Source organism: Manis pentadactyla, chromosome 6 (genome assembly GCF_030020395.1).
Source record: "Manis pentadactyla isolate mManPen7 chromosome 6, mManPen7.hap1, whole genome shotgun sequence".
Classification (NCBI taxonomy): Eukaryota; Metazoa; Chordata; class Mammalia; order Pholidota; family Manidae; genus Manis; species Manis pentadactyla.
Window position 1 is genome coordinate 49,995,097 of NC_080024.1, and position 26,454 is coordinate 50,021,550.

General features: G+C 39.1%; 1 protein-coding gene and 3 pseudogenes across 1 annotated transcript in view; 1 reads left to right on the forward strand and 3 right to left on the reverse strand.

Moving 5' to 3' along the window:
- The window catches only part of LOC118933468 (nck-associated protein 1-like), a 368,769-nt gene that overhangs the window by 62,821 nt on the left and 279,494 nt on the right, over positions 1-26,454 (forward strand). The gene's annotated exons all lie outside the window — the stretch shown is intronic.
- On the reverse strand, positions 1,811-5,392 carry LOC130684173 (fibrous sheath-interacting protein 2-like; annotated as a pseudogene).
- LOC130684174 (fibrous sheath-interacting protein 2-like) lies at positions 5,415-7,870 on the reverse strand (annotated as a pseudogene).
- Positions 9,803-12,717, reverse strand: LOC130684099 (fibrous sheath-interacting protein 2-like; annotated as a pseudogene).

The window sequence follows — 26,454 nt, forward strand, 5'->3', positions numbered from 1 at the left end:
GTATTTCTCTTTTGAGCTTTTTGAGGAACCTCTATACTGCTTTCCACAATGGTTGAACTAATTTACATTCCCACCAGCAGTGTAGGAGGGTTCCCCTTTCTCCACAACCTTGCCAACATTTGTTGTTGTTTGTCTTTTGGATGGTGGTGGTCCTTATTGGTGTGAGATGATACCTCATTGTGGTTTTAATTTGCATTTCTCTGATGACTAGCGATGTGGAGCATCTTTTCATGTGTCTGTTGACTATCTGAATTTCGTCTTTGGAGAAGTGTCTGTTCAGCTCCTCTGCCCATTTTTTAATTGGATTATTTGCTTTTTGTTTGTTGAGGTGCATGAGCTCTTTATATATTTTGGATGTCAACACTTTATCGTATCTGTCATTTATGAATATATTCTTCCATACTGTAGAATGCCTTTTTGTTCTATTGGTGGTGTCCTTTGTTGTACAGAAGCTTTTCAGCTTGATATAGTCCCACTTGTTCATTTTTGCTTTTGTTTCCCTTGCCCAGGGAGATATGTTCATGAAGAAGTCGCTCATGTTTATGTCCAAAAGGTTTTTGCTTATGTTTTTCTCTAAGAGTTTTATGGTTTCATGACTTACATTCAGGTCTTTGATCCATTTTGAATTTACTTTTTTATATGGGGTTAAACAATGATCCAGTTTCATTCTCTTCCATGTAGCTGTCCAGTTTTTTCAGCACCATCTGCTGAAGAGGCTGTCATTTCCCCATTGTATGTCCATGGCTCCTTTATCATATATTCATTGACCGTATATGTTTGGGTTAATATCTGGAGTCTGTTCTGTTCCACTGGTCTGTGGGTCTGTTCTTGTGCCAGTACCAAATTGTCTTGGTTACTGTTACTTTGTAGTAGAGCTTGAAGTTGGGATGCGAGATGCCCCCTGCTTTATTCTTCCTTATTCAGATTGCTTTGGCTGTTTGGTGTCTTTTGTGGTTCCACATGAATTTTAAAACTATTTGTTCCAGTTCGTTGAAGAATGATGCTGGTATTTTTATAGGCATTGCAGTGAATCTGTAGATTGCTTTGGGCAGGATGGCCATTTTGACAATATTAATTCTTCCTAGCCAAGAGCATGGAATGAGTTTCCATTTGTTAATGTCCTCTTTAATTTCTCTTAATAGTTTCTTGGCGTTTTCATGGTATAGGTTTCTCACTTCCTTGGTTAGATTTATTCCTAGGTATTTTATTCTTTTTGATGCTATTGTGAATGGAATTGTTTTGCTCATTTCTTTTTCTGTTAATTTGTCATTACTGTATAGGAAAGCAAAAGATTTCTGTGTATTAATTGTGTATCCTGCAACTTTGCTGAATTCAGATATTAGTTCTAGTAGTTTTGGAATAATGTCTTTAGGGTTTTTTATGTAGCATATCATGTCATCTGCAAATAGTGACAGTTTGGCTTCCTCTATACCAATCTGGATGCCTTGTATTTCTTTGTTTTGTCTGATTGCTGTGGCTAGGACCTCCAGTACTATGTTGAATAACCGTGGGGAGAGTGGGCATCCATGTCTTGTTCCTGATCTTTGAGGAAAAGCTTTCAGCTTCCCGCTGTTCAGAACGATATTGTCTGTGGGTTTTTCATATATGGCCTTTATTATGTTGCCCTGTGTACCTGTTCTGTTTGGAGTTTTTATCATGAATGGATCTTGAATTTTGTTGAATGCTTTTTCAGGACCTATGGAAATGATCATATGGTTTCTGTCCATCTTTTTGTTTATGTGGTGGATGATGTTGATGGAGTTTCGAATGTTGGGTTCAGAAAAATGGCAGTACATGGGCTGCTGGGTCTTGAACAAGGATGGAAGAGGAAAGAAACTGGGCACTTCTTGTGAGTATAGAGAAACTGAGGAAGGCTAATTAAAGTGAGATAATAAGTATAATCTACGTGTCTGCAGTCTAATGTTTGTTGATGAATGTTGCTAAAAGTAAAAAGTACTGTGCAGAACCATAAGTTTGAGAAATTAAAACTATTTTAGGTAATTTTTGAGAGTTTATATATCCTGATATTCTGTTAACTGGCCCTTGAAGATACCACTAGGTAATCCACAATAAAAAACTACAGGAACTATATGAGATTACTTTACTGAATTTTCAAACGAAGATCATAATTTTAGTCAGCCTGGTTTTACTATTAAGTGTAAGTGACTGTGTTCCCATAATTTTTCTTTTAAAAGCCAGTTTAAACTGATAGTCTTAGGAAAACTAGCCTGAGACCTTGAGAGTGAGCCACAGAGCTGATGTGGCAAGTCCCAGTAAGTTAGATGACTTTATGGATGAACAAGTGTAACCAATTCTCATAGAGTGCTGGGCAGTAAGAAAAAGTGCATTTCCATATACCTGTTTGAAGAACGGAATCACAGAACAATTATGCCTCTCTATTCAATTGCATTTTGAATTTTAATTTTAATGTTTTGTTACTCCTTTTCCACTTACCTCTAGGGGTTTCACATCCAATGGTCCTGTCTTAGTCAATGAAGTATGTCTTCCTTTCTTTATCTTTCCTAAGTTAGATGTGTCTGATGAAGAGACACTTCTCCCATTTATTGATGCACTTCTTAGCTCTTCTATGCTATGTCCAGTTTTTCTTAAACAGTCCATCTCAAGTTTTTCAAGAGGTTGAGTTTTTACCGAAATTACTGCTAAGTGTTCTGAGATAATGTCAGGATCTGTTTTGATTGGCGTCTTCCTAATATGTGGGACTATTTTAACTGGTAACTCATCTTCAATTGAATCTCGATCCGACTCTCCCTTTTCTACGTCAGGGGTCGCTCATTTTGTCAGCATTCTTCTGTGCCTTTTGAGAATTCTATTAATGGCTTGATCTCCAAAGAGATCAGCCCTTGAATTCTTTAACCTAACTGTATGTAGTCGAAGATTTGAAACTCCATTAATAATCAAACTAGCCACTTTCTTAGGGAAGGCTCTGTTTGTACCTTTTATGTCGTAATAAAGATCTTTATGGGCTCCAGATTGTTGCAGTGTATCACTATAAATAGAATCAGTAACCTGAGAAATCATTTCTATGCTTTCTGGATTTCAAAAGTGTTCTTCGGGATCAGCAGAAACAAGATTAGTATTACTTTTGGAAATTTCAGCTACCGCAGATTTTGTCAGTTGAGGTGCAATTTTATTTAACTCAGGCCTTGACAAGTTTTTTGCATCTTTGCTTGGGACACTTGGCAATGTTACAATTTTAGCCAAGAACAAAGCCAAAGCTTCCTGTCAAGTTGTAGTATGTAACATAGGACCTTTTTTGGATGAAGACTTTTCCTGGGACTTGAACTTATCAACACTTTTGACCACTTTTTCCATAATTTTGACAGCTTCCAAAACTAATTCTGACTTTGATACTTCTTCCTCCACTTTAGGTTGAAATTCGGAATTGGAAATTTCCTTCACCATTAAAAAACCTATTATCTCAGAAAGGGCCAATGCTCTTACCCATTAAATCTTTCACTATAGAGGTGTGTGAGCCAGAGTGCTTTAAAAGACTAGTATAAACTGAGTTAACTACTTTTTTCAGTAGTTTCATTGTCAGCTGAAGATACAGTAGGCAATTCCTTGGCTGGTGATACGAGTTTTATCTTATAAATTTTTGGAGATAAATTCTTGTATTGAATTTAATACTTTTGAGGTTATCTTTTGCATTTCAGTTTCTCAAGATTTGGTTCCTTCCTTATCTTCTGTTGGAAACATAGATAAAATCTTCAATAAAAATTTTACAGCAGTTTATTCTACATCAGAAGGCAGTATGTGAGCATGTGATGGTTGAGGCTGGGGAGCATCAGAAGTTGGGATAACATCTTTAAGAATATTTTCAACAATGTAGTTAACTTCTGAACACTGATATGGAGTTAGCTCTCCAGAAAAATAGTTCTGCAGCTGATTGCCAGACACTTCTTTCAGAGTCAAGTCAACTATGGTTTCAGAAAGGTACTGGGAGCCATGCTATTCAAGCTGTGTAGCAAAGCAGGGGCTTTCACAGCTGGCTCCCACTATTACCCACCTTTATTTTGTTTGTCTCTGTTATACTATTGGGTTTGCTTTTGCTTGCATTTTTGCCAAAAATTAAGCTAAACTTTTGTAAGCAGCACGGAAAGGAGGAGAACATAAACTTCCCAGAAGCTTTTCAGGACAGTGCTCCTGAAGAATAGAACACGCAGAGGCCAGATGGCAATCTTGTCATAGAATACCAACACCTGTAGGTAGCTAGTCAAACATTGACGACCCCATCTCCACCTAAGTGGGAATGTGCTCCCCTTGTTTGCAAGGCTAGTGAAATTAGTGCTGAAGAGTTATATAGGAAAATTAGAGAAATAGAGTTAGAGGGGAATACTGAATGGATTATCCCTGTCTTACACTTAATCCATCTTCTCATGTTTCCTTCCATCTGCTACTTCTATAGCTTTTCTTCTTCCTTCCTAATTACAGCCTTTTACTAGAAGCTGTGCCTCATATTTGGAATTACCGAGTACCATAATTTTCCCAAGAGGTAAAGATAGTTCAGTAGACGTGCTGGGCCTGGAAGCCACAGGGCATAAATCTGCAAAGAAGTAAAAAGCTAACATTTTCAAAGAGTATTGCTTCTCTTTCACTTACCAACTTTACATCTCCCTGTATGGCCCTAGAAGATGGCTGGTTAGCCAGAGATGGATAAGATTCCTCACGGGTGGAACAACCTAAGACATGCACACTCGCAGGGGGGCCATCAAGTGAGTAAATAGGGGCCCACAGAGGTGAGGCTTAGAACCTCACCCCCCCCGGTGTTGGGAGAAATTGTCTACACCTGTGGATGTTTTGTTGCCCTTGTCTAGCTTGGATCAATACCTGGTCTATAGGCACAGACCTGATCATCTATACTTGCCTTCTAACAGCACTAAATCATGCTTTCTGTCTTTATCTTACATCTACCCATGATAGAGTAAATATTATGAGGGGACCGGGACCCATTGCATTAGAAATATAGATGATGATACCTGCCTAGCTAACTGTAGCAGTGAGTGACCTGTATTTCACCCTGAGCCGATAGACTCCATAGTGACTGCTACATGCTGCACGTTTCTGTGGTCACTTGCATTACTCAGAAACCACTTTTCATAGCAAAGAGAGAAACAATAGAATTCATGTTGCTAGGAAAAGTTTAGGTCAAGGAACAGAAAAAAGATCACCTAACACTTGGCTAGCCATGCATAGATGAGAAACAGAAAAAAAAAGTTTGCCTATGCTTGTTAAGCAAAAGAAGAGAGAAAAAAATCATATCCTTGTGCAAAATGGTATAAATAAAGCTGTCATTGGCACTTTGTCGAGAGACCTCCTCCAACTGACTCCGTGTCATGTCTCTCCATATGCCAACTCTGTCCTGCACCTTCATGCATCCCACCCCTAGGCTGGAGCTAGACTCCCGCAGAAAGGATTCTGCATCCACTGGATACACAATTTTGTATAATCTCTTGTGACCCATACTGTGACAGATTATTGTAAGTAGAATGAACCACTAATTGAATAATTTCATCATCATTGGGATGTAAGGAGTCCACATACTGTATAATCATATCATCATGTTTGGAGATCTCTTTTGTAACTGTGCTTAATAACTACGTTTGAAGGAAATCCAGTTCTGTGAACCGTTTGCCCTCAGACGTTTCTCCTTTGGTGTTAGACACAGTTGAGAAGATTTTAGGTAAGAGAGCAGAAATCACATTCTCTCAAGATTCATGAGGCAGCATGACAGTATATGGGGACAATGCCTGACATTCTTTGCTGGCTCTTTTAACCACTTTCTTGGATCTTTTTAACAAAATCCTTAGATTCGAGAGGCAAACATGCTAAAGGTGGAGTCTCATCACAAAATATAAAATTAAGCTGCTGTTGAAAACTTTCATTTATCACTGCACTAGTTAGTTGTCTTGCTATACTTTCCCCATTAGTTTTTATAGTCTTACGAATGGAGTCTTGAGACCTATATTCCTTCAAAATATTGCTTACAGAGGAGTGAACAACTTTGTTGACCAATGCTTGATTGATTGCTGGTATGTTATTTAGGACAGGTATCTTGTTTAAAGAGGAGATTTTGGTCATTTTGTGTGTATGTGGAATTTTATCCACAGTTTTCTTAATGCTAGGTGATGCTTTCTCTGAGTTGACTCTTTATGCCCGGAAAGTACTTTAGGAACTGATGATGACATGTTTTCTACTGATGGAAGGAACTGATTTTTCCGGATCTGTTCTAAATACGTTAATTTGAGCATCTGAAAACTCCTTTAACGGTGAATCAGTAAGTTTCATAGCTGTTTCATACAGTTCTGTTTGGTTCTAATCGTCACTTACATTTTGACATCTTTCACACATTTGCGTTTCTGGTGAGGAGGAGAGGTCAATTTGTTAATCATTTCAGTGATAATATCTTCTAAAATCTTAGCAGGAAAAATTCCAGGTTTATGTTTTGGTTGGTACTGGTGAGTATTTGTTTTACTAGGTTCAATTTTAATCTCCTTTACTTTCAATTTCTCTTTTTCTCTCTCTTTCTCTCCCTCTTTCTCTATGGCAGGGAGAATTTTGCTAATTGAGAGGTATAAATGCTTTGTTGAAACAGACTGTGCAGTATCCTTGCCAACCTCCTGAATTACCTGCAGTGACCCATCACTGGGGGAGTTTGGAGATGTGAATCATCTGTGGATCCTTGAGAATGATATATTTCTAAGATATCATCATAAGTATTTTCAGTGATATTTTGAACATGTTCATAATCTGAATATTGTTCCTCATTTACAGCTATTTGAGATGTAGAGGCTTGTCTTTCCACTCCATTTGTTTTTGGGGTACCTGCTTTCAAAATTTTCTCTGTTGTGGTCTCCGTATTTCTCTCTTTAGATGCCAAAGAAGATAAATGAAAGGGCTTGTCTCCTTTTTCTTAACGAATTTTCTCTTAGTCTGTTAATCTTTTCGCTGTCTGTTTCAAAATCTGCTCCAGGTTTCTCCTCATGTTCTATATCATTAGTAGCTGCTGGAAATTGTGTGTGTGCCTCATTACCGTGGCTTTCCTCAGATTCTGGAGCTGATGTACTTTTCTTCTCAGTGTCTTTATTTTTATGTGTTAGTCTTAAGTCTGGGTCCTTTTGTATCTTTACTTTTCATACTAGTAGTTGAAGTAACTTTTGATATATTCTCATTGTATTTCTTTGTGTGTGTGTGCTTATTTAACTTTATTGTCTTTTGAAATCTGAGAACTGTGAAATGTATTATCCACACAAGCACCTGAGGTCTGTTCAGCTGGACACAGTATCTTCACACAAAAATTTGACAAAAAGCCCAAGTTTAAATTAGAATCTTGTCTTATAAGGAATAACACAAATGAGTATGATAAAACATAACATAAATGAATCCACTCTTTATGCCCAGTAAACAGTTGCATTTGCTTATGAAGCACACGTGGTTTTCTACAAAGAGAGAATATACATTCTTGTCCTTGGTGAAGATTTCGTTGGTATTTCTAACACATGGCTAATACGGGGGCACCGATTCTCATAGCTTATAAACAGTAACACTTTCTGTTATATAGCAATGTAATTATAACAAAATAATAACAATGAACATGTTTCACTTACAAGTTCTCATTTTTAAAATAAAGAGCACAATGACAAATCAAAATATCCTTCCCAAAGTTTAGTAGGATAAATGGCTCAGAAAGCAATTTAGAAACATTGCACAAGACAGAGAACCTCCCTGTGTGGAAACTCTGAAGAGTGAGCGGAGAGGTCCCAGTGGTGGCTAAGGATGTGCGTATGTTTAACGGAAAAACGCATCTCGCTGTATGTAATCTTTACCTCTGTGGAAGAGCAAAGTGTGCCATTTTAAATGAAAGAAAGATTTACTTGTGTGTATACTTCAGGTATAGAATAGAAGATAAATATGAAGGAGTATCCACACGAGGAATAAACACACAATGAATTACTTGCCTTTTAAATGATTGGACGTATGCAACTTTAGGGAGGGATGGGAGCAATGAATGCCTACTTAAATGTCCAAGCTTAGGCAAGATACGGATGTTTCAAAATACTAGGTACTTAACTAAAAAGAGTTACCAGGCTCCCTCCAAACCACCTGGGTAGTATAATACTTTTTGAGTAAAACAACTACTTTTTCTTATAATTCATTAAAACACTGGTAAGAACACTTCACGAAAGCTTATAAAATTTTTTTTCTTTAAAGAAGAAAGATAAATAGTCACAGGAATGGAAGGGATTTATATGGCTATTCCCTTTTGGGAAACTGGTAGAGCACCAACAGGACAGTGTGGTAGCTGACATAAAATATTTGAGAAAGATGGTATCTACCTATAGCTGCATCTTTAGGGAGAACTTCTCATGGATTTCATTGGAGAACTTGTCAGCAAAAGAATTAGGGATTAATCTCCCCTTTGGGATTCAGCTGCCTTGGTTCTATGTATAAACATGAACTGAAATCAAAGTTGTTTCTCTGTTTCCTGCATGAAGTATATTTGTAAAGTATACAATGAAAGTAATAAAAAGATGTAGAGAACAAACTACCAATTTGATGCAATTCTGGAGATAACATATTTTTAGAGGAAACTTCTACACAACGAAAACCGCTGAGGGCCGAGAAATGATGGTACACCAAGATGCACTGGTCTCCCCACAATTACATCCAACGTGAATCTACACAAACATGTTTTCAGTTGTCAAGGTGATGTTCCTCTTGAAGCTTTTCAGTGTAGTGGCACAGCTTCAGGGCCGTCCCCAGCTTAAGCCCCATGTACTTTATCATCACGTCAAAGTTGAGTAGTAGCAGAGCTTTCCCATCAATGTCGTGTTCCCTGAAGATGTCAGCGAGGAGGCCTGATATCTGAGGATCTTTTTGTCTCAGGAGCAGGATCACATCTTCCACGGCCCAAGATTCAGGGTTGTCAGAGAAGCTTCGTTGTACCATATCCGAGCCAACTCTAACTGGTGGTGCACCTGTAGCTTGGGCCGGCTGGGCTGCAGACACCGCTGTGGGAGATTCGGTAGATGGGGAGAGACTATTGGTGCTGTGGGCCCCATGGCCGGGAGAGCAGGGCCCGGAACAGGTGCCCTCTGGTGTATCATCGGGGCGTAGACACGAATGATAGGAGTCAGCGGTAATGTTGGAGGGAGCGGGGCTACTCTGGCTTGAACTCAGCAGCCACTTCCGTTCCCTCTCCACTTCCTCCTGCTCCTCCTGTATTTTTTTAAGCACCAGTTGGATCATCTCTGGATCCTGCTCATAGAACCCATTGGAGCGGAAATATGTTTCAGCAATGCTGCTATTGAAATCATTTTCCTGCCTTCTTACTGGCAAAACGTGGCAACAACTTTGAGGGTAAGAATCTCCATTACTAGATTCCCTTCTCTTCAGTTTCATCTTTTTGGAAAGCGGGCCATTAGAACATGTGTATGCATCTTGAGGTGACTTCAGGAGGCTGGGCAAGGCCAGAAAAAGCCCAGATGCCGGCGCTGCACCAGGGGTCTAGTCCCGTAAGGCAAGGAGGTGAAGAAAGGAGAGAGCCAGCACCTAGCAGAGCCGGAGAGGACCCCTCATGGCCCACTTCGGGGCTGCCACACGGGCCCCAGGCATTTCTCACCCCGCAGGCTCTCCCCACCACGTCCTCCTGCGCGATGGCTCCCAAGGCCCCGCAGCGCAGTGTCCGCCCTGGTGTGGGACAGAAGTGGGTGCTTCTGTCCCGCAGGCCGGGGACGCCCTGCTGGAAAGGAGACCTCCACCCCCACCCCGCTCATTGTATTTTTTAATTGAAATTCCCATTTTCCTTCTCCTTTTTATCTGCCACACCTGCAGCTGACTCTGATAGCAGGTTAACCACATTATTTTTCATGATTCCAGTTACAGCGGTAACTATCGGATCTTGGATGTTGCCTTTTTTCATTGATGTCTCCTCACCTTTGAAACCTTTCTTTCTACTCATTGCACTTCTATCTATTTCCAGTGTGTTCAGTGAATTTTTCTGGTAAAGCAGGTTGGTTCCCTTTTAAGCATCTGTTTACTGGTGTAGAAATTTTCTCTGTTAGGCATTGAATCCTCTGGGTGATGTTATCTGGATTTAGAAATGAAAAGAAGGTAGAAGACCCATCTCCTGAAAAAAGTGGCTGAATTTTGAATGCAGAGATTGCCTTCTGGGCTAAAGCAGTAATCGTTTCTATAGCAATGTTATTTTCATCATCCTTCTGAACGTCATTAAATCCATAGTTTGCTATGAATTGATTATACACAAAATCGGGGATCTTATCAACTGTCTCTTTATCAGTTGGTGGAAAAGAAAACACTTCTTCAGCATTCGGTAGAACTTTAATTTCACTTTTCCTAAATTCTCCTGTCAGACAGTCTGCAAATTTTATAGCGAAGTCCACAATGTCTGGTTCGGGCATTTCTATTTTCTTAGAATCTTCCGTAACACTTTGAAGGGAATAAAATTTGTGAGTAAAGTCAATGATTACGTCTTCCAGAAATGTAGCTGAATGTAGAGAAGGTGGTACCTTTTCTTTACCGGGTTTAGAAAGTACAGAGACCTGGTCATAATCAAAGTCCCTGGAAGATGACTCTTTACCATGTACAAATGGCCGCAAGTGACGATCCAGGATCTCCTTCATAGTGAAGCCAGCTGTTTTACTGAGGAATGAGCCTCCTTTTTACTTTGCATCTATCTTCCTGTACTTGGGCTTGAAATTTGGATTTTTAAAAAATATTATTACATATAGAGTCAACCAAATTCTCAGTCACTCTTCTAGCTGCATACTTTCTGCAGTCTTCTCTGCTGTAGCAAGACGGATCTCATGTTCAGAAATTTCTTTGATAATTTCATCAGTCAGTTTTGAAACTGCATCCACAAACTCATAATCTGGTGAAACTTCTTCCTCTTCTGGTTCACTGTCAGCTTCAGTTGAAGGGAAGACGTGCACTAGAGGCTTGTAAATCAGATCTTCTAAAAGGGGATGAGGCAGCACAGTAACGCATGTATGGCTATCCTTCATGATAAAGTTGAGTACATTTCTGATATCAGGTTGAGGGGAAGAATCAGAGGAAGGAACTGATTCTCCTGAAACTAATGACTGTACCTGATAATCATAAATTTCTTCCAGTAGCAAATGATATATTTTCCTTCCAAAACAAATAGTGTCACATATTGGTATAGCCCAATAATGTACTTGAATCAGAGATTTATATTCATCTAATATTTTTTCATACATTAGGTTGACTGGTTTCTGTGCCATTTCTCTAAATCCTTCTGAAGAGCACGTGTCACCATCAAAGTACTCTGCAAATAAAATCTCTGATGTGGTGAATTCCAGAACAATTCATTTTACTAATGTTGTAACGATGCCAGTAATTTTGGCTTTTACTGTATCTGGGTTTTCAGCAGCCAAGACATTATGTGAGAACGCGTAAAGGAGTTTACAGAAAGGCTCAGAAATTACGTCCTCTACAAAGATAGCTGAGTTCACAATGAAAGACAACTCTCTTTGTTTAGGATCTATTGCTTTCTGTTTATAAATTCGCTGAAGTGCAGCTGAGAGTTTTATCTCCAGATAAAAATGACTGAAGATGGTGGTTAAAAATTTCTTTTATTACAAAGCTTGCTATTTTTGAAACAGGTATGTTACTTATACATATTTAACTTTTGTAAGAGACTGGTATAGATCTGAATAAGAAAGATCAGCATAAATGGCATCAACTATAGACGGTATATCTTTTTCTGAAATCATACATTTTTTTTCATTCCCATGTTTAATTGTTCATATTGCCTGTGTTGAAATTACTGACATGATTTCATTTATCAGTTTTATAACTGTATTGTCTGATTGAGAAGTAATCTGGGTGTTCTGTACTGGAGGCCAAGGGACACAGCTCAGATGAATCTTAGTGAGAATTTTTTTGAAATGAGTATGTCTTAACGTAGTATATGTTGATGAAGCTTGTCTTTGGTATCTTGATTTAGTGATATCACACTGAAGTCTCTTTACCAAAACATGAGTACTGAGTTTGGAGTGAGACGTAAAAGGAAGCTTTCCTATAAGATTTGGATGAATTTGGAAGTCCGAAGTTTCAGCCCGGATGATTTTGGTTATCCTTGCAGCCAGTGTCCCTGTGTCATGTAGAAAATCTTTATTGGGCATTATTTCCATTTCATATTCTTGTAGAACTTTGCGATGCACTGTGTCAATAATGTTTTTAACTGTACCTCTCTCCACTGGAGGCAAACACAATTGTTCCCCAGCATTCTCTAGAATGCTAACTTGAGCTTTTGAGAATTCCTCTGTTATCGAAATGTATGACTTTTTCAGCTTTATCGAACAGTTCGTTTTCTGAATCTTTTACATAAAACCACTGCCTCCTTTCTTCACCAAAATATGTATATGAACAAGGTAATGACTTTCCATCCACAAATGGCTGAAGGTGTGTCTGATGAAGAGACACTTCTCCCATTTATTGATGCACTTCTTAGCTCTTCTATGCTATGTCCAGTTTTTCTTAAACAGTCCATCTCAAGTTTTTCAAGAGGTTGAGTTTTTACCGAAATTACTGCTAAGTGTTCTGAGATAATGTCAGGATCTGTTTTGATTGGCGTCTTCCTAATATGTGGGACTATTTTAACTGGTAACTCATCTTCAATTGAATCTCGATCCGACTCTCCCTTTTCTACGTCAGGGGTCGCTCATTTTGTCAGCATTCTTCTGTGCCTTTTGAGAATTCTATTAATGGCTTGATCTCCAAAGAGATCAGCCCTTGAATTCTTTAGCCTAACTGTATGTAGTCGAAGATTTGAAACTCCATTAATAATCAAACTAGCCACTTTCTTAGGGAAGGCTCTGTTTGTACCTTTTATGTCGTAATAAAGATCTTTATGGGCTCCAGATTGTTGCAGTGTATCACTATAAATAGAATCAGTAACCTGAGAAATCATTTCTATGCTTTCTGGATTTCAAAAGTGTTCTTCGGGATCAGCAGAAACAAGATTAGTATTACTTTTGGAAATTTCAGCTGCCGCAGATTTTGTCAGTTGAGGTGCAATTTTATTTAACTCAGGCCTTGACAAGTTTTTTGCATCTTTGCTTGGGACACTTGGCAATGTTACAATTTTAGCCAAGAACAAAGCCAAAGCTTCCTGTCAAGTTGTAGTATGTAACATAGGACCTTTTTTGGATGAAGACTTTTCCTGGGACTTGAACTTATCAACACTTTTGACCACTTTTTCCATAATTTTGACAGCTTCCAAAAACTAATTCTGACTTTGATACTTCTTCCTCCACTTTAGGTTGAAATTCGGAATTGGAAATTTCCTTCACCATTAAAAAACCTATTATCTCAGAAAGGGCCAATGCTCTTACCCATTAAATCTTTCACTATAGAGGTGTGTGAGCCAGAGTGCTTTAAAAGACTAGTATAAAACGAGTTAACTACTTTTTTCAATAGTTTCATTGTCAGCTGAAGGTACAGTAGGCAATTCCTTGGCTGGTGATACGAGTTTTATCTTATAAATTTTTGGAGATAAATTCTTGTATTGAATTTAATACTTTTGAGGTTATCTTTTGCATTTCAGTTTCTCCAGATTTGGTTCTTTCCTTATCTACTGTTGGAAACATAGACAAAAGCGTCAATAAAAATTTTACAGCAGTTTCTTCTACTACATCAGAAGGCAGTATATGAGCACGTGATGGTTGAGGCTGGGAAGCATCAGCAGTTGGGATAACATCTTTAAGAATATTTTCAACAATGTAGTTAGCTTCTGAACACTGATGGAGTTAGCTCTCCAGAAAAATAGTTCTGCAGCTGATTGCCAGACACTTTTAGAGTCAAGTCAACTATGGTTTGAGAAAGGTGCCGGGAGCCATGCTACTCAAGCTGTGTAGCAAAGCGGGGGCCTTCACAGCTGGCTCCCCCTATTACCCACCTTTATTTTGTTTTTCTCCGTTATACTATTGGCTTTGCTTTTGCTTGCATTTTTGCCAAAGACTAATCTAAACTTTTATAAGCAGCACGGAAAGGAGGAGAACATAAACTTCCCAGAAGCTTTTCAGGACAGTGCTCCTGAAGAATAGAACACGCAGAGGCCAGATGGCAATCTTGGCATAGAATAATACCAAAACCTGTAGGTAGCTAGTCAAACATTGACTACCCCATCTCCACCTAAGTGGGAATGTGCCCCCCTTGTTTGCAAGGCTAGTGAAATTAGTGCTGAAGAGTTATATAGGAAAATTAGAGAAATAGAGTTATAGGGGAATACTGAATGGAATATCCCTGTCTGACACTTAATCCACCTTCTCATGTTTCCTTCCATCTGCTACTTCTATAGCTTTTCTTCTTCCTTCCTAATTTCAGCCTTTTACTAGAAGCTGTGCCTCATATTTGGAATTACCGAGTACCATAATTTTTCCAAGAGGTAAAGATACCTCAAGACAAGTGCTGGGCCTGGAAGCCACAGGGCATAAATCTGCAAAGAAGTAAAAAGCTTACATTTTCAAAGAATATTGCTTCTCTCTCACTTACCAGCTTTACATCTCCCTGTATGGCCCCAGAAGATGGCTGGTTAGCCAGAGACGGGTAAGATTCCTCATGGGAGGAACAACCTAAGACAGGCACAGTCGCAGGGGGGCCATCAGGTGAGAAAATGGGGGCCAACAGAGGTGAGGCTTAGAACCTCACCCCCCCAGTGTTGGGAGAAATTGTCTACACCTGTGGATGTTTTGTTGCCCTTGTCTAGCTTGGATCAATACCTGGTCTATAGGCACAGACCTGATCATCTATACTTGCCTTCTAACAGCACTTAATCATGCTTTCTGTCTTTATCTTACATCTACCCATGATAGAGTAAATATTATGAGGGGACCGGGACCCATTGCATTAGAAATATAGATGATGATACCTGCCTAGCTAACTGTAGCAGTGAGTGACCTGTATTTCACCCTGAGCCGATAGACTCCATAGTGACTGCTACATGCTGCACGTTTCTGTGGTCACTTGCATTACTCAGAAACCACTTTTCATAGCAAAGAGAGAAACAATAGAATTCATGTTGCTAGGAAAAGTTTAGGTCAAGGAACAGAAAAAAGATCACCTAACACTTGGCTAGCCATGCATAGATGAGAAACAGAAAAAAAAAGTTTGCCTATGCTTGTTAAGCAAAAGAAGAGAGAAAAAAATCATATCCTTGTGCAAAATGGTATAAATAAAGCTGTCATTGGCACTTTGTCGAGAGACCTCCTCCAACTGACTCCGTGTCATGTCTCTCCATATGCCAACTCTGTCCTGCACCTTCATGCATCCCACCCCTAGGCTGGAGCTAGACTCCCGCAGAAAGGATTCTGCATCCACTGGATACACAATTTTGTATAATCTCTTGTGACCCATACTGTGACAGATTATTGTAAGTAGAATGAACCACTAATTGAATAATTTCATCATCATTGGGATGTAAGGAGTCCACATACTGTGTAATCATATCATCATGTTTGGAGATCTCTTTTGTAACTGTGCTTAATAACTACGTTTGAAGGAAATCCAGTTCTGTGAACCGTTTGCCCTCAGACGTTTCTCCTTTGGTGTTAGACACAGTTGAGAAGATTTTAGGTAAGAGAGCAGAAATCACATTCTCTCAAGATTCATGAGGCAGCATGACGGTATATGGGGACAATGCCTGACATTCTTTGCTGGCTCTTTTAACCACTTTCTTGGATCTTTTTAACAAAATCCTTAGATTCGAGAGGCAAACATGCTAAAGGTGGAATCTCATCACAAAATATAAAATTAAACTGCTGTTGAAAACTTTCATTTATCACTGCACTAGTTAGTTGTCTTGCTGTGCTTTCCCCATTAGTTTTTATAGTCTTACGAATGGAGTCTTGAGACCTATATTCCTTCAAAATATTGCTTACAGAGGAGTGAACAACTTTGTTGACCAATGCTTGATCGATTGCTGGTATGTTATTTAGGAAAGGTATCTTGTTTAAAGAGGAGATTTTGGTCATTTTGTGTGTATGTGGAATTTTATCCACAGTTTTCTTAATGCTAGGTGATGCTTTCTCTGAGTTGACTCTTTATGCCCGGAAAGTACCTTAGGAACTGATGATGACATGTTTTCTACTGATGGAAGGAACTGATTTTTCCGGATCTGTTGTAAATACGTTAATTTGAGCATCTGAAAAGTCCTTTAACAGTGAATCAATAAGTTTCATAGCTGTTTCATACAGTTCTGTTTGATTCTCATCGTCACTTACATTTTGACATCTTTCACACATTTGCGTTTCTGGTGAGGAAGAGAGGTCAATTTGTTATTCATTTCAGTGATAATGTCTTCTAAAAACTTAGCAGGAAAAATTCCAGGTTTATGTTTTGGTTGGTACTGGTGAGTATTTGTTTTACTAGGTTCAATTTTAATCTCCTTTACTTTCAGTTTCTCTTTTTCTCTCTCTTTCTCTCCCTCTTTCTCTATGGCAGGGAGAATTTTGCTAATTGAGAGGTATAAATGCTTTGTTGAAACAGACTGTGCAGTATCCTTGCCAACCTCCTGAATTACCTGCAGTGACCCATCACTGGGGGAGTTTGGAGATGTGAATCATCTGTGGATCCTTGAGAATGATATATTTCTAAGATATCATCATAAGTATTTTCAGTGATATTTTGAACATGTTCATAATCTGAATATTGTTCCTCATTTACAGCTATTTGAGATGTAGAGGCTTGTCTTTCCACTCCATTTGTTTTTGGGGTACCTGCTTTCAAAATTTTCTCTGTTGTGGTCTCCGTATTTCTCTCTTTAGATGCCAAAGAAGATAAATGAAAGGGCTTGTCTCCTTTTTCTTAACGAATTTTCTCTTAGTCTGTTAATCTTTTCGCTGTCTGTTTCAAAATCTGCTCCAGGTTTCTCCTCATGTTCTATATCATTAGTAGCTGCTGGAAATTGTGTGTGTGCCTCATTACCGTGGCTTTCCTCAGATTCTGGAGCTGATGTACTTTTCTTCTCAGTGTCTTTATTTTTATGTGTTAGTCTTAAGTCTGGGTCCTTTTGTATCTTTACTTTTCATACTAGTAGTTGAAGTAACTTTTGATATATTCTCATTGTATTTCTTTGTGTGTGTGTGCTTATTTAACTTTATTGTCTTTTGAAATCTGAGAACTGTGAAATGTATTATCCACACAAGCACCTGAGGTCTGTTCAGCTGGACACAGTATCTTCACACAAAAATTTGACAAAAAGCCCAAGTTTAAATTAGAATCTTGTCTTATAAGGAATAACACAAATGAGTATGATAAAACATAACATAAATGAATCCACTCTTTATGCCCAGTAAACAGTTGCATTTGCTTATGAAGCACACGTGGTTTTCTACAAAGAGAGAATATACATTCTTGTCCTTGGTGAAGATTTCGTTGGTATTTCTAACACATGGCTAATACGGGGGCACCGATTCTCATAGCTTATAAACAGTAACACTTTCTGTTATATAGCAATGTAATTATAACAAAATAATAACAATGAACATGTTTCACTTACAAGTTCTCATTTTTAAAATAAAGAGCACAATGACAAATCAAAATATCCTTCCCAAAGTTTAGTAGGATAAATGGCTCAGAAAGCAATTTAGAAACATTGCACAAGACAGAGAACCTCCCTGTGTGGAAACTCTGAAGAGTGAGCGGAGAGGTCCCAGTGGTGGCTAAGGATGTGCGTATGTTTAACGGAAAAACGCATCTCGCTGTATGTAATCTTTACCTCTGTGGAAGAGCAAAGTGTGCCATTTTAAATGAAAGAAAGATTTACTTGTGTGTATACTTCAGGTATAGAATAGAAGATAAATATGAAGGAGTATCCACACGAGGAATAAACACACAATGAATTACTTGCCTTTTAAATGATTGGACGTATGCAACTTTAGGGAGGGATGGGAGCAATGAATGCCTACTTAAATGTCCAAGCTTAGGCAAGATACGGATGTTTCAAAATACTAGGTACTTAACTAAAAAGAGTTACCAGGCTCCCTCCAAACCACCTGGGTAGTATAATACTTTTTGAGTAAAACAACTACTTTTTCTTATAATTCATTAAAACACTGGTAAGAACACTTCACGAAAGCTTATAAAATTTTTTTTCTTTAAAGAAGAAAGATAAATAGTCACAGGAATGGAAGGGATTTATATGGCTATTCCCTTTTGGGAAACTGGTAGAGCACCAACAGGACAGTGTGGTAGCTGACATAAAATATTTGAGAAAGATGGTATCTACCTATAGCTGCATCTTTAGGGAGAACTTCTCATGGATTTCATTGGAGAACTTGTCAGCAAAAGAATTAGGGATTAATCTCCCCTTTGGGATTCAGCTGCCTTGGTTCTATGTATAAACATGAACTGAAATCAAAGTTGTTTCTCTGTTTCCTGCATGAAGTATATTTGTAAAGTATACAATGAAAGTAATAAAAAGATGTAGAGAACAAACTACCAATTTGATGCAATTCTGGAGATAACATATTTTTAGAGGAAACTTCTACACAACGAAAACCGCTGAGGGCCGAGAAATGATGGTACACCAAGATGCACTGGTCTCCCCACAATTACATCCAACGTGAATCTACACAAACATGTTTTCAGTTGTCAAGGTGATGTTCCTCTTGAAGCTTTTCAGTGTAGTGGCACAGCTTCAGGGCCGTCCCCAGCTTAAGCCCCATGTACTTTATCATCACGTCAAAGTTGAGTAGTAGCAGAGCTTTCCCATCAATGTCGTGTTCCCTGAAGATGTCAGCGAGGAGGCCTGATATCTGAGGATCTTTTTGTCTCAGGAGCAGGATCACATCTTCCACGGCCCAAGATTCAGGGTTGTCAGAGAAGCTTCGTTGTACCATATCCGAGCCAACTCTAACTGGTGGTGCACCTGTAGCTTGGGCCGGCTGGGCTGCAGACACCGCTGTGGGAGATTCGGTAGATGGGGAGAGACTATTGGTGGGCCCCATGGCCGGGAGAGCAGGGCCCGGAACAGGTGCCCTCTGGTGTATCATCGGGGCGTAGACACGAATGATAGGAGTCAGCGGTAATGTTGGAGGGAGCGGGGCTACTCTGGCTTGAACTCAGCAGCCACTTCCGTTCCCTCTCCACTTCCTCCTGCTCCTCCTGTATTTTTTTAAGCACCAGTTGGATCATCTCTGGATCCTGCTCATAGAACCCATTGGAGCGGAAATATGTTTCAGCAATGCTGCTATTGAAATCATTTTCCTGCCTTCTTACTGGCAAAACGTGGCAACAACTTTGAGGGTAAGAATCTCCATTACTAGATTCCCTTCTCTTCAGTTTCATCTTTTTGGAAAGCGGGCCATTAGAACATGTGTATGCATCTTGAGGTGACTTCAGGAGGCTGGGCAAGGCCAGAAAAAGCCCAGATGCCGGCGCTGCACCAGGGGTCTAGTCCCGTAAGGCAAGGAGGTGAAGAAAGGAGAGAGCCAGCACCTAGCAGAGCCGGAGAGGACCCCTCATGGCCCACTTCGGGGCTGCCACACGGGCCCCAGGCATTTCTCACCCCGCAGGCTCTCCCCACCACGTCCTCCTGCGCGATGGCTCCCAAGGCCCCGCAGCGCAGTGTCCGCCCTGGTGTGGGACAGAAGTGGGTGCTTCTGTCCCGCAGGCCGGGGACGCCCTGCTGGAAAGGAGACCTCCACCCCCACCCCGCTCATTGTATTTTTTAATTGAAATTCCCATTTTCCTTCTCCTTTTTATCTGCCACACCTGCAGCTGACTCTGATAGCAGGTTAACCACATTATTTTTCATGATTCCAGTTACAGCGGTAACTATCGGATCTTGGATGTTGCCTTTTTTCATTGATGTCTCCTCACCTTTGAAACCTTTCTTTCTACTCATTGCACTTCTATCTATTTCCAGTGTGTTCAGTGAATTTTTCTGGTAAAGCAGGTTGGTTCCCTTTTAAGCATCTGTTTACTGGTGTAGAAATTTTCTCTGTTAGGCATTGAATCCTCTGGGTGATGTTATCTGGATTTAGAAATGAAAAGAAGGTAGAAGACCCATCTCCTGAAAAAAGTGGCTGAATTTTGAATGCAGAGATTGCCTTCTGGGCTAAAGCAGTAATCGTTTCTATAGCAATGTTATTTTCATCATCCTTCTGAACGTCATTAAATCCATAGTTTGCTATGAATTGATTATACACAAAATCGGGGATCTTATCAACTGTCTCTTTATCAGTTGGTGGAAAAGAAAACACTTCTTCAGCATTCGGTAGAACTTTAATTTCACTTTTCCTAAATTCTCCTGTCAGACAGTCTGCAAATTTTATAGCGAAGTCCACAATGTCTGGTTCGGGCATTTCTATTTTCTTAGAATCTTCCGTAACACTTTGAAGGGAATAAAATTTGTGAGTAAAGTCAATGATTACGTCTTCCAGAAATGTAGCTGAATGTAGAGAAGGTGGTACCTTTTCTTTACCGGGTTTAGAAAGTACAGAGACCTGGTCATAATCAAAGTCCCTGGAAGATGACTCTTTACCATGTACAAATGGCCGCAAGTGACGATCCAGGATCTCCTTCATAGTGAAGCCAGCTGTTTTACTGAGGAATGAGCCTCCTTTTTACTTTGCATCTATCTTCCTGTACTTGGGCTTGAAATTTGGATTTTTAAAAAATATTATTACATATAGAGTCAACCAAATTCTCAGTCACTCTTCTAGCTGCATACTTTCTGCAGTCTTCTCTGCTGTAGCAAGACGGATCTCATGTTCAGAAATTTCTTTGATAATTTCATCAGTCAGTTTTGAAACTGCATCCACAAACTCATAATCTGGTGAAACTTCTTCCTCTTCTGGTTCACTGTCAGCTTCAGTTGAAGGGAAGACGTGCACTAGAGGCTTGTAAATCAGATCTTCTAAAAGGGGATGAGGCAGCACAGTAACGCATGTATGGCTATCCTTCATGATAAAGTTGAGTACATTTCTGATATCAGGTTGAGGGGAAGAATCAGAGGAAGGAACTGATTCTCCTGAAACTAATGACTGTACCTGATAATCATAAATTTCTTCCAGTAGCAAATGATATATTTTCCTTCCAAAACAAATAGTGTCACATATTGGTATAGCCCAATAATGTACTTGAATCAGAGATTTATATTCATCTAATATTTTTTCATACATTAGGTTGACTGGTTTCTGTGCCATTTCTCTAAATCCTTCTGAAGAGCACGTGTCACCATCAAAGTACTCTGCAAATAAAATCTCTGATGTGGTGAATTCCAGAACAATTCATTTTACTAATGTTGTAACGATGCCAGTAATTTTGGCTTTTACTGTATCTGGGTTTTCAGCAGCCAAGACATTATGTGAGAACGCGTAAAGGAGTTTACAGAAAGGCTCAGAAATTACGTCCTCTACAAAGATAGCTGAGTTCACAATGAAAGACAACTCTCTTTGTTTAGGATCTATTGCTTTCTGTTTATAAATTCGCTGAAGTGCAGCTGAGAGTTTTATCTCCAGATAAAAATGACTGAAGATGGTGGTTAAAAATTTCTTTTATTACAAAGCTTGCTATTTTTGAAACAGGTATGTTACTTATACATATTTAACTTTTGTAAGAGACTGGTATAGATCTGAATAAGAAAGATCAGCATAAATGGCATCAACTATAGACGGTATATCTTTTTCTGAAATCATACATTTTTTTTCATTCCCATGTTTAATTGTTCATATTGCCTGTGTTGAAATTACTGACATGATTTCATTTATCAGTTTTATAACTGTATTGTCTGATTGAGAAGTAATCTGGGTGTTCTGTACTGGAGGCCAAGGGACACAGCTCAGATGAATCTTAGTGAGAATTTTTTTGAAATGAGTATGTCTTAACGTAGTATATGTTGATGAAGCTTGTCTTTGGTATCTTGATTTAGTGATATCACACTGAAGTCTCTTTACCAAAACATGAGTACTGAGTTTGGAGTGAGACGTAAAAGGAAGCTTTCCTATAAGATTTGGATGAATTTGGAAGTCCGAAGTTTCAGCCCGGATGATTTTGGTTATCCTTGCAGCCAGTGTCCCTGTGTCATGTAGAAAATCTTTATTGGGCATTATTTCCATTTCATATTCTTGTAGAACTTTGCGATGCACTGTGTCAATAATGTTTTTAACTGTACCTCTCTCCACTGGAGGCAAACACAATTGTTCCCCAGCATTCTCTAGAATGCTAACTTGAGCTTTTGAGAATTCCTCTGTTATCGAAATGTATGACTTTTTCAGCTTTATCGAACAGTTCGTTTTCTGAATCTTTTACATAAAACCACTGCCTCCTTTCTTCACCAAAATATGTATATGAACAAGGTAATGACTTTCCATCCACAAATGGCTGAAGGTGTGTCTGATGAAGAGACACTTCTCCCATTTATTGATGCACTTCTTAGCTCTTCTATGCTATGTCCAGTTTTTCTTAAACAGTCCATCTCAAGTTTTTCAAGAGGTTGAGTTTTTACCGAAATTACTGCTAAGTGTTCTGAGATAATGTCAGGATCTGTTTTGATTGGCGTCTTCCTAATATGTGGGACTATTTTAACTGGTAACTCATCTTCAATTGAATCTCGATCCGACTCTCCCTTTTCTACGTCAGGGGTCGCTCATTTTGTCAGCATTCTTCTGTGCCTTTTGAGAATTCTATTAATGGCTTGATCTCCAAAGAGATCAGCCCTTGAATTCTTTAGCCTAACTGTATGTAGTCGAAGATTTGAAACTCCATTAATAATCAAACTAGCCACTTTCTTAGGGAAGGCTCTGTTTGTACCTTTTATGTCGTAATAAAGATCTTTATGGGCTCCAGATTGTTGCAGTGTATCACTATAAATAGAATCAGTAACCTGAGAAATCATTTCTATGCTTTCTGGATTTCAAAAGTGTTCTTCGGGATCAGCAGAAACAAGATTAGTATTACTTTTGGAAATTTCAGCTGCTGCAGATTTTGTCAGTTGAGGTGCAATTTTATTTAACTCAGGCCTTGACAAGTTTTTTGCATCTTTGCTTGGGACACTTGGCAATGTTACAATTTTAGCCAAGAACAAAGCCAAAGCTTCCTGTCAAGTTGTAGTATGTAACATAGGACCTTTTTTGGATGAAGACTTTTCCTGGGACTTGAACTTATCAACACTTTTGACCACTTTTTCCATAATTTTGACAGCTTCCAAAAACTAATTCTGACTTTGATACTTCTTCCTCCACTTTAGGTTGAAATTCGGAATTGGAAATTTCCTTCACCATTAAAAAACCTATTATCTCAGAAAGGGCCAATGCTCTTACCCATTAAATCTTTCACTATAGAGGTGTGTGAGCCAGAGTGCTTTAAAAGACTAGTATAAAACGAGTTAACTACTTTTTTCAATAGTTTCATTGTCAGCTGAAGGTACAGTAGGCAATTCCTTGGCTGGTGATACGAGTTTTATCTTATAAATTTTTGGAGATAAATTCTTGTATTGAATTTAATACTTTTGAGGTTATCTTTTGCATTTCAGTTTCTCCAGATTTGGTTCTTTCCTTATCTACTGTTGGAAACATAGACAAAAGCGTCAATAAAAATTTTACAGCAGTTTCTTCTACTACATCAGAAGGCAGTATATGAGCACGTGATGGTTGAGGCTGGGAAGCATCAGCAGTTGGGATAACATCTTTAAGAATATTTTCAACAATGTAGTTAGCTTCTGAACACTGATGGAGTTAGCTCTCCAGAAAAATAGTTCTGCAGCTGATTGCCAGACACTTTTAGAGTCAAGTCAACTATGGTTTGAGAAAGGTGCCGGGAGCCATGCTACTCAAGCTGTGTAGCAAAGCGGGGGCCTTCACAGCTGGCTCCCCCTATTACCCACCTTTATTTTGTTTTTCTCCGTTATACTATTGGCTTTGCTTTTGCTTGCATTTTTGCCAAAGACTAATCTAAACTTTTATAAGCAGCACGGAAAGGAGGAGAACATAAACTTCCCAGAAGCTTTTCAGGACAGTGCTCCTGAAGAATAGAACACGCAGAGGCCAGATGGCAATCTTGGCATAGAATAATACCAAAACCTGTAGGTAGCTAGTCAAACATTGACTACCCCATCTCCACCTAAGTGGGAATGTGCCCCCCTTGTTTGCAAGGCTAGTGAAATTAGTGCTGAAGAGTTATATAGGAAAATTAGAGAAATAGAGTTATAGGGGAATACTGAATGGAATATCCCTGTCTGACACTTAATCCACCTTCTCATGTTTCCTTCCATCTGCTACTTCTATAGCTTTTCTTCTTCCTTCCTAATTTCAGCCTTTTACTAGAAGCTGTGCCTCATATTTGGAATTACCGAGTACCATAATTTTTCCAAGAGGTAAAGATACCTCAAGACAAGTGCTGGGCCTGGAAGCCACAGGGCATAAATCTGCAAAGAAGTAAAAAGCTTACATTTTCAAAGAATATTGCTTCTCTCTCACTTACCAGCTTTACATCTCCCTGTATGGCCCCAGAAGATGGCTGGTTAGCCAGAGACGGGTAAGATTCCTCATGGGAGGAACAACCTAAGACAGGCACAGTCGCAGGGGGGCCATCAGGTGAGAAAATGGGGGCCAACAGAGGTGAGGCTTAGAACCTCACCCCCCCAGTGTTGGGAGAAATTGTCTACACCTGTGGATGTTTTGTTGCCCTTGTCTAGCTTGGATCAATACCTGGTCTATAGGCACAGACCTGATCATCTATACTTGCCTTCTAACAGCACTTAATCATGCTTTCTGTCTTTATCTTACATCTACCCATGATAGAGTAAATATTATGAGGGGACCGGGACCCATTGCATTAGAAATATAGATGATGATACCTGCCTAGCTAACTGTAGCAGTGAGTGACCTGTATTTCACCCTGAGCCGATAGACTCCATAGTGACTGCTACATGCTGCACGTTTCTGTGGTCACTTGCATTACTCAGAAACCACTTTTCATAGCAAAGAGAGAAACAATAGAATTCATGTTGCTAGGAAAAGTTTAGGTCAAGGAACAGAAAAAAGATCACCTAACACTTGGCTAGCCATGCATAGATGAGAAACAGAAAAAAAAAGTTTGCCTATGCTTGTTAAGCAAAAGAAGAGAGAAAAAAATCATATCCTTGTGCAAAATGGTATAAATAAAGCTGTCATTGGCACTTTGTCGAGAGACCTCCTCCAACTGACTCCGTGTCATGTCTCTCCATATGCCAACTCTGTCCTGCACCTTCATGCATCCCACCCCTAGGCTGGAGCTAGACTCCCGCAGAAAGGATTCTGCATCCACTGGATACACAATTTTGTATAATCTCTTGTGACCCATACTGTGACAGATTATTGTAAGTAGAATGAACCACTAATTGAATAATTTCATCATCATTGGGATGTAAGGAGTCCACATACTGTGTAATCATATCATCATGTTTGGAGATCTCTTTTGTAACTGTGCTTAATAACTACGTTTGAAGGAAATCCAGTTCTGTGAACCGTTTGCCCTCAGACGTTTCTCCTTTGGTGTTAGACACAGTTGAGAAGATTTTAGGTAAGAGAGCAGAAATCACATTCTCTCAAGATTCATGAGGCAGCATGACGGTATATGGGGACAATGCCTGACATTCTTTGCTGGCTCTTTTAACCACTTTCTTGGATCTTTTTAACAAAATCCTTAGATTCGAGAGGCAAACATGCTAAAGGTGGAATCTCATCACAAAATATAAAATTAAACTGCTGTTGAAAACTTTCATTTATCACTGCACTAGTTAGTTGTCTTGCTGTGCTTTCCCCATTAGTTTTTATAGTCTTACAAATGGAGTCTTGAGACCTATATTCCTTCAAAATATTGCTTACAGAGGAGTGAACAACTTTGTTGACCAATGCTTGATCGATTGCTGGTATGTTATTTAGGAAAGGTATCTTGTTTAAAGAGGAGATTTTGGTCATTTTGTGTGTATGTGGAATTTTATCCACAGTTTTCTTAATGCTAGGTGATGCTTTCTCTGAGTTGACTCTTTATGCCCGGAAAGTACCTTAGGAACTGATGATGACATGTTTTCTACTGATGGAAGGAACTGATTTTTCCGGATCTGTTGTAAATACGTTAATTTGAGCATCTGAAAAGTCCTTTAACAGTGAATCAATAAGTTTCATAGCTGTTTCATACAGTTATGTTTGATTCTCATCGTCACTTACATTTTGACATCTTTCACACATTTGCGTTTCTGGTGAGGAAGAGAGGTCAATTTGTTATTCATTTCAGTGATAATGTCTTCTAAAAACTTAGCAGGAAAAATTCCAGGTTTATGTTTTGGTTGGTACTGGTGAGTATTTGTTTTACTAGGTTCAATTTTAATCTCCTTTACTTTCAGTTTCTCTTTTTCTCTCTCTCTCCCTCTTTCTCTATGGCAGGGAGAATTTTGCTAATTGAGAGGTA